This window comes from Salmo salar, chromosome ssa02 (genome assembly GCF_905237065.1).
Source record: "Salmo salar chromosome ssa02, Ssal_v3.1, whole genome shotgun sequence".
NCBI lineage: Eukaryota > Metazoa > Chordata > Actinopteri > Salmoniformes > Salmonidae > Salmo > Salmo salar.
The window spans coordinates 65,231,327-65,244,608 of NC_059443.1; the positions used below are offsets into that span (position 1 = coordinate 65,231,327).

Genomic DNA, 13,282 nt, shown 5'->3' on the forward strand with positions numbered 1-13,282 from the left:
CTTTTAACTAGGGAAATTGTGTCACCTCTCTTGCATTCTGTGCAACAGAGTCAGGGTATATGCAGCAGTTCGGGCCGCCTGGCTCATTGCGAACTTTGTGAAGACCATTTCTTCCTAACAAAGACAGCCAACTTCGCCAAACGGGGGATGATTTAACAAAAGCGCATTTGCGAAAAAAGCACAATCGTTGCACGAATGTACCTAACCATAAACATCAATGCCTTTCTTAATATCAATACACAGAAGTATATTTTTTTAAACCTGCTTATTTAGTTAAAAGAAATTCCTGTTAGCAGGCAATATTATCTAGGGAAATTGTGTCACTTCTCTTGCGTTCATTGCACGCAGAGTCAGGGTATATGCAACAGTTTGGGCTGCCTGGCTCGTTGCGAACTAATTTGCCAGAATTTTACATAATTATGACATAACATTGAAGTTTGTGCAATGTAACAGCAATATTTAGACTTAGGGATGCCACCCGTTAGATAAAATATGGAACGGTTCCGTATTTCACTGAAAGAATAAATATTTAGTTTTCGAAATGATAGTTTCCGGATTCTACCATATTAATGACCAAAGGCTCGTATTTCTGTGTGTTATTATATTATAATTAAGTCAATGATTTGATAGAGCAGTCTGACTGAGCGGTGGTAGGCAGCAGCATGCTCGTAAGCATTCATTGAAACAGCACTTTCCCGCGTTTGCCAGCAGCTCTTCGCAATGCTTCGAGCATTGCTCTGTTTATGACTTCAAGCCTATCAACTCCCTAGATTAGGCTGGCAATACTAAAGTACCTATTAGAACATCCAATAGTCAAAGGTATATGAAATACAAATCGTATAGAGAGAAATAGTCCTATAATAACTACAACCTAAAACTTCTTACCTGGGAATATTGAAGACTCATGTCAAAAGGAACCACCAGCTTTCATATGTTCTCATGTTCTGAGCAAGGAACTTAAACGCTAGCTTTTTAACATAGCGCATATTGCACTTTTACTTTCTTCTCCAACTCTTTGTTTTTGTATTATTTAAACCAAATTGAACATGTTTCATTATTTATTTGAGACTAAATTGATTTTATTGATGTATTATATTAAGTTAAAATAAAAGTGTTCATTTTTCATTCAGTATTGTTGTAATTGTCATTATTACAAATATATATATAAAAATCGGCCGATTAATCGGCATCGGGGGTGTTTTTGTGGGTCATCCAATAATCGGTATCGGTATTGAAAAATCATAATCGGTCGACCTCTAGTAGGGAATGTGGTTGCATTTGGAACTTCAGTCTCAGTCAGCAGTTCATTTACAAGGCAAATGTTCCTACTCGACTGAACCATGGGCCCTTGTGCAGAGCAGAGACCTCGTCTAGACTAAAGGGAGAAGGCTGGCTTTAGGTTTACACAGGCAGATGGACTGTGCAGTTACAGGACTGTGATACGGACGGAGGTTGGTTTAGAAGCAAAACAAAATCATGTGTGATGTTGAATGAATTACAAAGCAGACATTCTAATCTAGGGCATAGCCTTCCAGATGTTCAGTTTTCATGGCAAATCCAGCATGTCTCCTGAATCTGGAGTGATGATCAGCTAGTCATCTAGGTTACATACACTCTATTTCTAGGCACAGTTAGGAAATAAAATTCCTCTTAGCACAAACCAACAACCCTCCTCTCTATCACACACATACACTCACACACACACACATTGGAGGAAGCATCTGGGGCAGGAAATTGACGCTAAAGTCTCAATTACAAAGAGGATTTTGTGTTGTTTTTTTTTGTGGTAAACCGACAACCAACAGGCACCCAAATCACATGGTAGGAGAAAAATGACTGTCTATAATAAGGATGTCAATTTAATGCTCGGAGACATAATCCTGATTCCCCCAAATCCTGCTTGTCAAATGAAGCATTTCACTGTCGAGGACATAACTAAACCACAAGGTATTCTGGGAATGGAAAGAATTTCAGAACCCCTGGTTGCATGGAACATTTTACTGAAGAATGTGTTTGTTTTCTATGATTGTGTTCTGTATCTGTTGTGCTTTCCGTAGTGTATTGATGTGTGTATGTTTTGTAATTACAGGGCTTTTCCCCAAAAGAGGCCTTGGTCTCAGCATGACTCCCTGTCAAAATAAAGGTTCAATAAATAAAACAATAAACAATGGAGTCAAGGAGAACTTTGGAATGTCTTATCTAAGTACTATCCTTTTTTGTTATCCTACCCCTAATCCTCCTCGACCCTACCCCTAATCCTCCTCGACCCTACCCCTAATCCTCCTCGACCCTACCCCTAATCCTCCTCGACCCTAAACCTAATCCTCCTCGACCCTACTCTACTCCTAATCCTACTCTACTCCTAATCCTACTCTAAACCTACCCTAACCCACTCTAACCCACTCTAACCCTCCCTACCCCTACTCTACCCTACCCCTAATCCTACCTTACCCTACCCCTAATGCTACCCTACTCTAAACCTACCCTAACCTACTCTAACTCTAACCCTAATCTACCCTGTCCTTCTCTAATCCTCCTCTACCCCTAATTATACCCCATCCCTAATCCTCCTCCACCCTACTCTAACCCTACCCTAATTCACCACTACCCCACACACCCTACCCCAATCCTACCTTACTCTAACCCTACTATACCCTACTCTACCCTAATCCTACTTTACCCCTAATCCTACCCAACTATACCCCACCCTACCCCTAATCCTACCCTACTAAACCCTCCCCTACTATAACCTACCCTACTCTACCCCACCCTACCCTAATCCTACCCTAACCCTACTCTACCCTACCCCACCCTACCTTACCCAACCCCACCCTAGTCCAACCTACCCCTAATCCCACCCTATCCTAACCCATATTTTACCCTACTCTAACCCTATTCTACCTCTAATCCTACCCTACCCCTCTCTACTCTGACCCTATCCTACCCCTAATCCTACCCAACTCTACCCTTCTCTACTCTAACCCTATCCTACCCCTAATCCTACCCTACCCTAACCCTATTCTACCCTACTCTACCCCTAATCCAACCCTACCCTAACCCTATTCTACCCTACCCTTCTCTAACCCTATCCTACCCCTAGTCCCACCCGACCCTAACCCTATTCTACCCCTATCCTACCCCTAATCCTACCCTACCATTCTCTACTCTAACCCTATCCTACCCCTAATCCCACCCTACCCTAACCCTATTCTACCCTGCTCTACTCTAACCCTATCCTACCCCTAATCCTACCCTACTCTACTCTAACCCTATCCTACCCCTAATCCTACCCTACTCTACCCTTTCTACCCTAACCCTATCCTACCCCTAATCCACCCTACCCTAACCCTATTCTACCCTACTCTACCCTTCTCTACTCTAACCTATTCTACCCCTAATCCTACCCTACTATACCCTTCTATACTCTAACCCTATTCTACCCTACTCTACTCTAACCCTATCCTACCCTACTCCAAGGCTGCTTTCCAGATTTAGCTACACAGCAACACAGAAACATCTAGCAACCCTCTAATCATGCAACACCTGGAGGTCATTTCAAAACGGTTTTAAATCTTGAAATAAACACAATCTATGATTGACCTTCACATGACCCTAGGTTCATGGAAAGGCCAAACTCGCATCCTCTGCTATTCTCTGAAAAACAGACACGTGAAGACAGACTGAGACAGTATTGAGACACATCGAAGCCAAGAGCTGCATTCAGACAATCAGATGATTGTATTGTACGAGTATATGAGTGAAAGCATTCAGAAGTAAATTCACTTTCACATTGTCAAACCAATGCACTTCTGTCCTGTTTTGCTAACCACATACCTTGTGACTGACCTAACTACGGACAAGTTAGTGGGACTAACAGAGAGAACGAGGTCAATTTGAAAAGGGGAGTGTGCTTGTGTTTGGGTAGTCTCCATTCCACAATCCAAGGAAACAGACGTTTTCGATATGTTGGTGTGTGTGTGTGTGTGTGTGTGCGTGTGTGTGTCCATGATGTAATGTAACACTACAGGAGGCAGTGGTCTTTCTCACAGGGCAGTCCGCATGACATCCCTCCCACCTCACCCCAAAGGCACCCCCACATGAGGATCTCCATAGCAACCCCAAAACAAACACTGTATGCATGATGTGGCCTCCACACCCCAGGACCAGAGAGACAGTCAGAAAGAGACAGTCAGAGAGAGAGAGAGAGAGAGAGAGAGAGAGAGAGAGAGAGAGAGAGAGAGAGAGAGAGAGAGAGACAGAGAGAGAGAGAGTCAGAGAGAGAGAGAGAGAGAGAGAGTCAGAGAGAGAGAGAGAGAGAGAGAGCGAGCGAGCGAGAGAGAGAGGGAAAAAAGTCAAGTGACGAGGAATAATGTAAGGAGAGAGAGAGAAAGCGAGAGAGACAAACAGAGAGTAAGAGAACGAGGGAGGGAGAGAAAGAGCGAGAGAGACGGGGATAGATGGAGACATCGCAAGGGATTCCTCTAAGCAACATCTGGTATAAATTAGCTACGCTACAGATCAAATCCATTCATAAAGCTGAAGAGACGTTTGGAAAGATAATACTCGTCAAGAAACTATAGACCATATGCAAACACTTACTGTCTGCTATAAAGGGCCAAACAGACTGATACTGATCTGTTATAACCTTTGTAATGTGTGTATGAACTAAACACTGTGTCCAAGTTGGAAGAGCTAAAGAAGAAGCTAATGACCCTTGTTTTTCCATCAGAGGCTAGAAGAAAAGAAACAGGAGAGAGACAGCCTTCTACTCACGTTTAAATGCTTCAAAAAGTCTCAAATGAGAAAGCTCTAGACAAAAATAAGTTTGTTTATCCAAGTAAAAGGATTTTTTTAAACTCCTCCTTCTCTGACCCACTTTCATGACCCTGATCTGGTCCCATTGGAGTTGTGTGTCACGAGAAAGGACCCAAGGTCCTACCTACCGCTGCTTCTCCTCTTTTCCCGCTATCCCATAAGCCTTTAGAGCCGTTAGAGTTTAGACCAGCAACCTGGGCGAAGTCCTGACACAGCGGATATACAAAACCCAAGACTCTTCATTGTGTTTCGAATCCCCCTCTCCACTTTGAAGACTGAGTGGGGACACCGCCGATAAACCTGTGCTGGTATCAAGGTCAGAGAAAAGAACTGGGCTGGTTACAGTGGGTGTAGGAAGGCCATGTGTGGGTAACACCATGACTCCCACATTCAACAACAAGGACACTGGCATTAACTGTAGGTCTATCTTTTGTGTTGGTTGGTGGTTCTGGGAAAGAACATCAAACCCAAACTTACAAAAGACATTCCAAAGTATCTTTGTGGGGGCACATAAAACCATCCACAGTGGCGCCAAAGTCTTTGGAAACAGGCCAATATGAATGCCCTTTCCTTACATCAATCCACCATGCCTGCTTTGCCTGACACTAGTGGAAAATAGAAAATGCAAATACATACAGAACACTTTCCATGTGAACTTCCTCACATAACATCCAATATGAAAGTCCTTCCATACCTGACGTTCATCTACCATGTTTGCCTGCCACTAGTGGAAAGAGATGACAAAGTAAGCTTTGTCACTGATGTGAGGTCAAAGGTTAGGTGTCAAGTCAACCTCTCTTTGATGTAGAGGGCATCGCAGAATGACAGAACCAGCACAGGAAACAGACCAGGGAAACCAACTCATCTCTCAAATACAGTCAGCTGACCTCTCTCTCTCTCTCCATCTCTCTGACTGCTCTCTGACACACTGCCAGAAGAGAGAAGAGAAAGGGCCCCTGGGGGAGAGTCAGACACTTATCAATACAAAGCATCCATCACCACGGAAACACCCGGAAACGGACATTGAATGGACACGGTCGCCCACAAGGTCAGGCATCTAGCTGAACAGCCCGCTGAGGGACTTCGATGGCGATGCCCCGTCAACAGCCACTGACTGTTACTTGGCAGTGTGTGTATGTATGTGTGTGTATGTGTATGTAGTGAACAATTCAAAGGAAATGGTTGTTAGTGATGAATCCTGGCATTGAGGAGACAGTATTAAGGGTCAGTTTGGGTGCCAGGACTCTGACAGTTTGTAGTGAAAGCCTGGTCTGTATGAGCCCCAGGGAGAGTGATGCTGTGAAGTGGACACTAGACAGCTCCTACTGCACTACACACTACTGATGACTGGGACAATGTTGGTGTAATACAGCCGGCCCATCATGAGAGTCGGTCCGGTTCCAGTTTGGAGCTTTTAAACTCCTAAAGGCCAAATCAAACCAAACGTGAACGAGCGTGTACACACTGGAATTAGAAAGCATGGTAGTGAATGACAGACAGTGTCAACGCTGTCAAAAGCATTACGTGCATCAAATTAGAAAACAAGTCTATTTTTCTCGCGTCAACGCGAAGCGATGCTCGTTGGCGTTTCGTTTGATTTGGCCTTAATAGTCCGGGTCAAGAGTCCGGTCTCTGTAAGAGCTTTATTGGTTAGTCAACTCACACTGGAGTGACGCTGCTGGTTGATAAGTCCTGAGGTGTGATAGATTGGATGATCGCCGTCTGTCTGTGTCTGTCTGTCTCGACAGGTCCAGTGGACAGTTCTAGAGGAGGGTTAAATGAACATTGTTGAGCAACAGCCTGAATGAGAGGAGAAATAAAGGAGAAGAAAGTGATTGAGGAGGAATGGAGGAGAAAAGACACAGCTTCCTGTCAGGATGTGAGGCCCCGCTGGGGGCCGTTCTGAGCCAGGAGTCACTTTTATACTGAGACGCAGTGTGTGTGTGTGTGTGTGTGTGTGTGTGTCCATCCTCAACAAAGTTAACAATTGTTCCCAGTATTATTCTAAACATGCCTAATGTTTGTTCTCACAATAAACACTTCATCTGGGAAAATAACCCATAATCATAAAGGTGTATTACAACACAGACAAGACTAAATATTGCTGCAGTTTTCGTTAGTAAAGCCTTGGTGGATTAACATATTAATGCCAATTAGCCTAATAACAGCGTCTAATTATCAGTCCATCTCCCTCTCATACCAAGCTAATGGAACAGGGATTTCTCTCTACAAGAGTTCTTTTTAATTGGACCACCATGGCTGAGCGTGGGCCTAGCCCCGGGCTTCATGGTCTCTCTCTCTCTCCCCTCTCTCACTCCCCCACTGAGAGAAGGAGTGGCGCAAAGACACCTTACTTTCAATGATACAAATTCCTCGTCTCTCCATGGCGTTTCAAAGCTGTGAATGACCACGCGCTCTCCTGGTGTCCCACGGTCACCTGGCTTGTGTGTTCGCCCATATAATCCACCGGGTCAAAGTGGCCCCTTACAGGAAGCGGTTCCCTCACACACCTTATTCAGGAAGAGCATGAAGGACATCCAGAGGCCAGTGGTGTGTTCTGTTAATGAACTCATCGTTCCTTCCATCTTTTATTTTCCTCAGTAGTACCCATAGAGATAGATAGAGGACTCTAGTGCCTAAAAGCAATGACGCAATGTCCATCTAAGTCGATGTTCACTGTGTCATGTCACTCAGAGCAACTTTAAAGAGCAGAGCCTTACGGTGTATTCATTAGTCGCACACCGTAACAAAACTGTAGCAAAACGTTTTGTAACTGAAAACATTTTGAAAGGAAAACGAGGGTAGGTCCCATGACTGTTTGGTTCCTAGTGAATGCATCCCTGGCGATGGGAGACAGAACGAGACAAGAAGACCAGGCGTTGTGGCAGCAGAGGAATGTTTCAATAACCAGCATGAATGCTGTGGCTTAGGTCTATGTGCTAGCCTGGAGCTGTGCTCAACGGGCATCAGTTACCATAGAGATAGGATTGTCCTTCAGAAACCTAGCCAATAGAGCTCAGTATCTGCTTATTGGATGTGGTGCCAGATTGCTGTAAGGCTCAGAGTTGTCATGTACTCTGAATAATGTGTCTGTAATGTTAAGTCATCCAACATGTGTGTTTGTGTGTGCATATGTGTTTGTGTGTGTGCCTATGTGTGTATATGTGTTTGTGAGTGTGTGTTTGTGTATATGTGTTTGTGAGTGTGTGTGTGTGTGTGTGTGTTGTGTGTGTGTGTGTGTGTGTGTGTCAGAAGGTCCCAGCCAGTGATGGTATCCTTGCCTTGCAGTCAGTGTGACTGCGACACGTGCCATTGTCACAGAAAACGGCAGAGCACATACCAGAGAATATAATACTATCCAATGACAGGTGCCTAATGTCTACTGTAAAAATCTCCATCCCAGTGGGAATTCTCTCTTCAATGTCAAGGATTAGATTTCTTGACGTGCTCACACACGCGCACACACACACACACACACACACACACACACACACAGTAAGATTAAGATGACTCAAGGATAGCTCGTCTCCTGCAGGCGTATAGTTACGGAACACTGCATAAATGTCACGACGAATGATAGCCAAGGCTAGTCCAGTCAACTCAACTTGTATGCCTGTGGTTCGGGGATCAACTAGTTGGGTCTGAGGTGCAGAGGAGAATGAAGTCCCCTCCACATTGATCTAAGGTCAGTTTGGGGTTTTCTTTCCCGTAATGGTTAAGGTTTGGGCGAGGAGTAAGTTGATCCTGAGGGCAACGTCTGTTCACATCTACTCAGAGCAGAAAGGAAAAGGTAGAAGAGGGAGAGAGGGAGGAAGACGGAGAGGGGAAGAAAGGAGAAGAGGGAGAGGGGACTGTAGGTTCGAGTTACATCTAAATTAGCCAGCGATTTGTAGCGCCAGGTGAACCAACAACCTACCCCCCAGCTCTCTATTCCAGTGTCAGCTTCAATCAGTGTGCTCAAACAGCATAGCCGAGAACAGAAAGAGAGAGCAGAGAGAGAGGGGGGTGGAGAGAGCAAGAGAGTGGAGGAGAGAAAGAGGGGAAAAGAGAGAGGGGGAAAGAGAGCAAGAGAGAAAGAAGAGAGAGAGAGAATATAAAGAGAGAGAGAGAAAGGAGAGAGAGAGAGAGAGAGAGAGAGAGAGAGAGAGAGAGAGAGAGAGAGAGAGAGAAAGCACATAGTAGCAGAATACCTGACCACTGTGACTGACCCTAAATGTAAAAGATCCTTGACTATGTACAGACTTATGATAGAGGCCGCTGTAAACAGACCTGGCTCTCAAGAGAAGACAGACTATGTGCCTTACTGCCCACAAAATGAGGTAGAAACTGATCTACACTTCTTAACCTCCTGCCAAATGTATGACCACATTAGAGAGACATATTTCCAACAAATCACACAGACCCACAAATCATTTGAAAACAAACCAAACACTGATAAAGTCCTATATCTGCAAGGTGAAACAGTGCAGTGTGCAGATACAGCAGCACGATGTGTGGCCCGTTGTCATGAGAAAAGGACAACCAGTGGAGAACAAACACCATTGTAAATGCAACCTGTTTATTTATTTCCCCTTTTATACTTCAACTACTTGCACATTGTTACAACACTGTACATAGCAATAATATAACATTTGAAATGTCTATATTCTTTTCAAACATTTGTGAGTGTAATGTTTACTAATGTTTCCACTGTTTATTTCCCTTTTGTTTATTGTCTATTCCATTTGCTTTGGCTAAGTAAACATATGTTTCCCATACAAATAAAGGCCTTTGATTTGAATTGAATTGAGAGGAGGTAAAGAGAAAGAGAGAGAGGACCGAAAGAGAGGAGAGAGAGCAAAGAGAGACAGAGGGGGAACAAGAGAGTGTGAGAGAGAGAGAGAGAGAGAGAGAGAGAGAGAGAGAGAGAAAGAAAGAGAGAGAGAGAGAGAGAGAGAGAGAGAGAACAGAACACAGCAGACAGAGTCAAGGATCACGTCCCCTCTGTCCATATAGTCCTATTCCTTATGGTCTAAAAGGCAGAACTGATCCTTGATCAGCACTTTAGTGAGGACTCCCCTCTGTCCATATAGTCCTATTCCTTATGGTCTAAAAGGCAGAACTGATCCTTGATCAGCACTTTAGTGAGGACTCCCCTCTGTCCATATAGTCCTATTCCTTATGGTCTAAAAGGCTGAACTGATCCTTGATCAGCACTTTAGTGAGGACTCCCCTCTGTCCATATAGTCCTATTCCTTATGGTCTAAAAGGCTGAACTGATCCTTGATCAGCACTTTAGTGAGGACTCAGGAGGAACCACTATGAATAGCCAGAGACTGTAAGGAATCATCTGCTCCGTTTTTCAGCTGCATAAATCGATACTTCAGCACAGACATTCCAGAACACCCAGCTCTCTCTCTCTCTCTCTCTCCCACCCTCTCTTCAACAGACAACACCCTCCATCCATCTCTCCCTCTGTCCATAGGATCTAGTTATTAGTGGATATCTGATAAAACAGAGAGGGAAAGAAATGTAAAGAGCCACAGGAGTCTAGTGGAGAGAAGAAACAGAGTCCTGGGCCCAGCCGTATGGTTTCAGTAGAACCCTTCAAACCAGCCTCACCTCAGACAGTGTGTGTGTGTGTGTGTGTGTGTGTGTGTGTGTGTGTGTGTGTGTGTGTGTGTGTGTGTGTGTGTGGCAGTCATCACTCTCTGAGGGTGTAGAGATTCTTTGAAGGCGAGGCAGCGCCAGTAACTCAGCGCAGTGCCAGCAACTCAGTTTACAGGTGACTGCTGGTGAAACGAGAGAGAGAGAGAGAAATAAAAATACTTGAATCAGTTATAGAACCTATTGCCCTTTATGGTTGTGAGGTCTGGGGTCCGCTCAGCAACCAAGAATTCACAAAATGGGACAATCACCAAATTGAGACTCTGCATGCAGAATTCTGCTAAAATATCCTCAGTGTACAACGTAAAACACCAAATAATGCATGCAGAGCAGAATTAGGCCGATACCCACTAATTATCAAAATCTAGAAATGAGCCGTTAAATTCTACAATCACCTAAAAGGAAGCAATTCCCAAACCTTCCATAACAAAGTCATCACCTACAGAGAGATGAACCTGGAGAAGAGTCCCCTAAGCAAGCTGGTCTCGGAGCTCTGTTCACAAACACAAACAGACCCCACAGAGCCCAAGGACAGCAACACAATTAGACCCAACCAAATCATGAGAAAACAAAAAGATAATTAATTGACACATTGGAAAAAATTTGGAAAAAAACAGAGCAAACTAGAATGCTATTTGGCCCTAAACAGAGAGTACACAGTGGCAGAATACCACTGTGACTGACCCAAAATTAAGGAAAGCTTTGACTATGTACAGACTCAGTGAGCATAGCCTTGCTATTGAGAAAGGCCGCTGAAGGCAGACCTGGCTCTCAAGAGAAGACAGGCTATGTGCACACTGCCAACAAAATGAGGTGGAAACTGAGCTGCACTTCCTAACCTCCTGCCAAATGTATGACCATATTAGAGACACATATTTCCCTCAGATTACACAGACCCACAAAGAATTCGAAACAAATCAAATTTTGATAAACTCCCATATCTACTGGGTGAAATACCACAGTGTGCCATCACAGAAGCAAGATTTGCGACCTGTTTCCACAAGAAAAGGGCAACCAGTGAAGAACAAACACCATTGTAAATACTAGGGATGCACGATATATCGGTGAACATATTGGAATCGGACGATATTAGCTAAAAATGCCAACATCGGTATTGGCCTGATGTCTAGTTAACCTCTATGGGCAAGGCGGGACGAATTCGTCCCACCTACGTAACAGCCACCTGAATTCAGTGGCGCGATTTTTGAATCGTTTGAAATACTATTACTTCAATTTCTCAAACATATGACTATTTTACAGCTATTTAAAGACAAGACTCTCCTTAATCTAACCACACTGTCCGATTTCAAAAAGGCTTTACAACGAAAGCAAAACATTAGATTATGTCAGGAGAGTGCCCAGCCAGAAATAATCAGACACCCATTTTTCAAGCTAGCATATAATGTCACAAAAACCCAAACCACAGCTAAATGCAGCACTAACCTTTTATGATCTTCATCAGATGACACACCTAGGACATTATGTTATACAATACATGCATGTCTGTTCAATCAACTTCATATTTATATCAAAAAACAGCTTTTTACATTAGCATGTGACGTTCAGAAAAAGCATACCCCCGCAAACTTCCGGGGAATTTACTAACAGTTTGCTAAATTACTCACGATAAACGTTCACAAAAAGCATAACAATTATTTTAAGAATTATAGATACATTACTCCTCTATGCACTCGATATGTCCGATTTTAAAATAGCTTTTCGGATGAAGCACATTTTGCAATATTCTAAGTACATAGCCCAGCCATCACGGCTAGCTATTTAGACACCCGGCAAGATTAGCCTTCACCAAAATCCTATTTCCTATAAGAAAAATGTTCTTACCTTTCCTGTTCTTCGTCAGAATGCACTCCCAGGACTTCTACTTCAATAACAAATGTAGGTTTGGTCCCAAATAATCCATCATTATATCCAAATATCCTCTGTTTTGTTCGTGCGTTCTACACACTATACGAATGGTAAATAACGGTCGTGCGCATGGCGCATGGCGTGACAAAAAATGTCTAAATATTCCATTACCGTACTTCGAAGCATGTCAACCGCTGTTTAAAACCAATTTTTATGCCATTTATCTCGTAGAAAAGCGATAATATTCCGACCGGGAATCTGCAATAAGCTAAACAGCCGAATTAAATTTCTCCACGGGGGCGAATCGTGCACGCGCCTCATTCAATGGTCCTCTGATCGGCCACTTGGATAAGGCGATAATCTGTTTCAGCCAGAGGCTGCCTCGTCATCGTTCAGGTTTTTCCCGGGTTCTGAGAGCCTATTGGAGCCCTGGGAATTGTCACGTTACAGCTAAGATCCTTACTCTTCAATAAACAGATGCAAGACGCACGACTCCTTGTCAGACAGGCCACTTCCTGCATGAAACCTTGTCAGGTTTTTGCCTGCCATAGGAGTTCTGTTATACTCACAGACACCATTCAAACAGTTTTAGAAACTTTAGGGTGTTTTCTATCCAAACCTGAACAATAATATGCATATTCTAGCTTCTGAGTTGGTGTAGGAGGCAGTTAAAAATTGGCACATATTTTTTCCAAAATTCTCAATACTGCCCCCTAGCCCAAACAGGTTAAATGCTGATGTTAAAAACCGATGACAAAGCTACCGTTCATACCTATATAACGTAGGTACATGACGTAATGACGCCATGTAAAATGTTGCGCTACTCATGCAACACAGCATTCCTAACCTAGCCCACAATGTCTGCTGTGTGGATCGAGCAGTCATTTGAAAGAGTAAGAAAAATTCAGCGAGACAACTCAAAGGCGAAATCCATTAAAGCCAAGATAATGGAATT

At 43.6% G+C, this 13,282-nt stretch overlaps 1 protein-coding gene across 3 annotated transcripts in view; it reads right to left on the minus strand.

Moving 5' to 3' along the window:
* Positions 1-13,282, minus strand: part of LOC106589748 (gamma-adducin) — a 150,770-nt gene that overhangs the window by 58,415 nt on the left and 79,073 nt on the right. The window contains exon 1 of one of the 3 annotated variants that reach the window (XM_045707988.1): positions 6,479-6,501. The exons of the other annotated variants lie outside the window; for them this stretch is intronic. The gene's annotated coding sequence lies outside the window, so the exon portion shown is untranslated. Of the gene's footprint in view, positions 1-6,478; positions 6,502-13,282 lie in introns of those variants that run through there. 3 annotated transcript variants of the gene reach the window in all.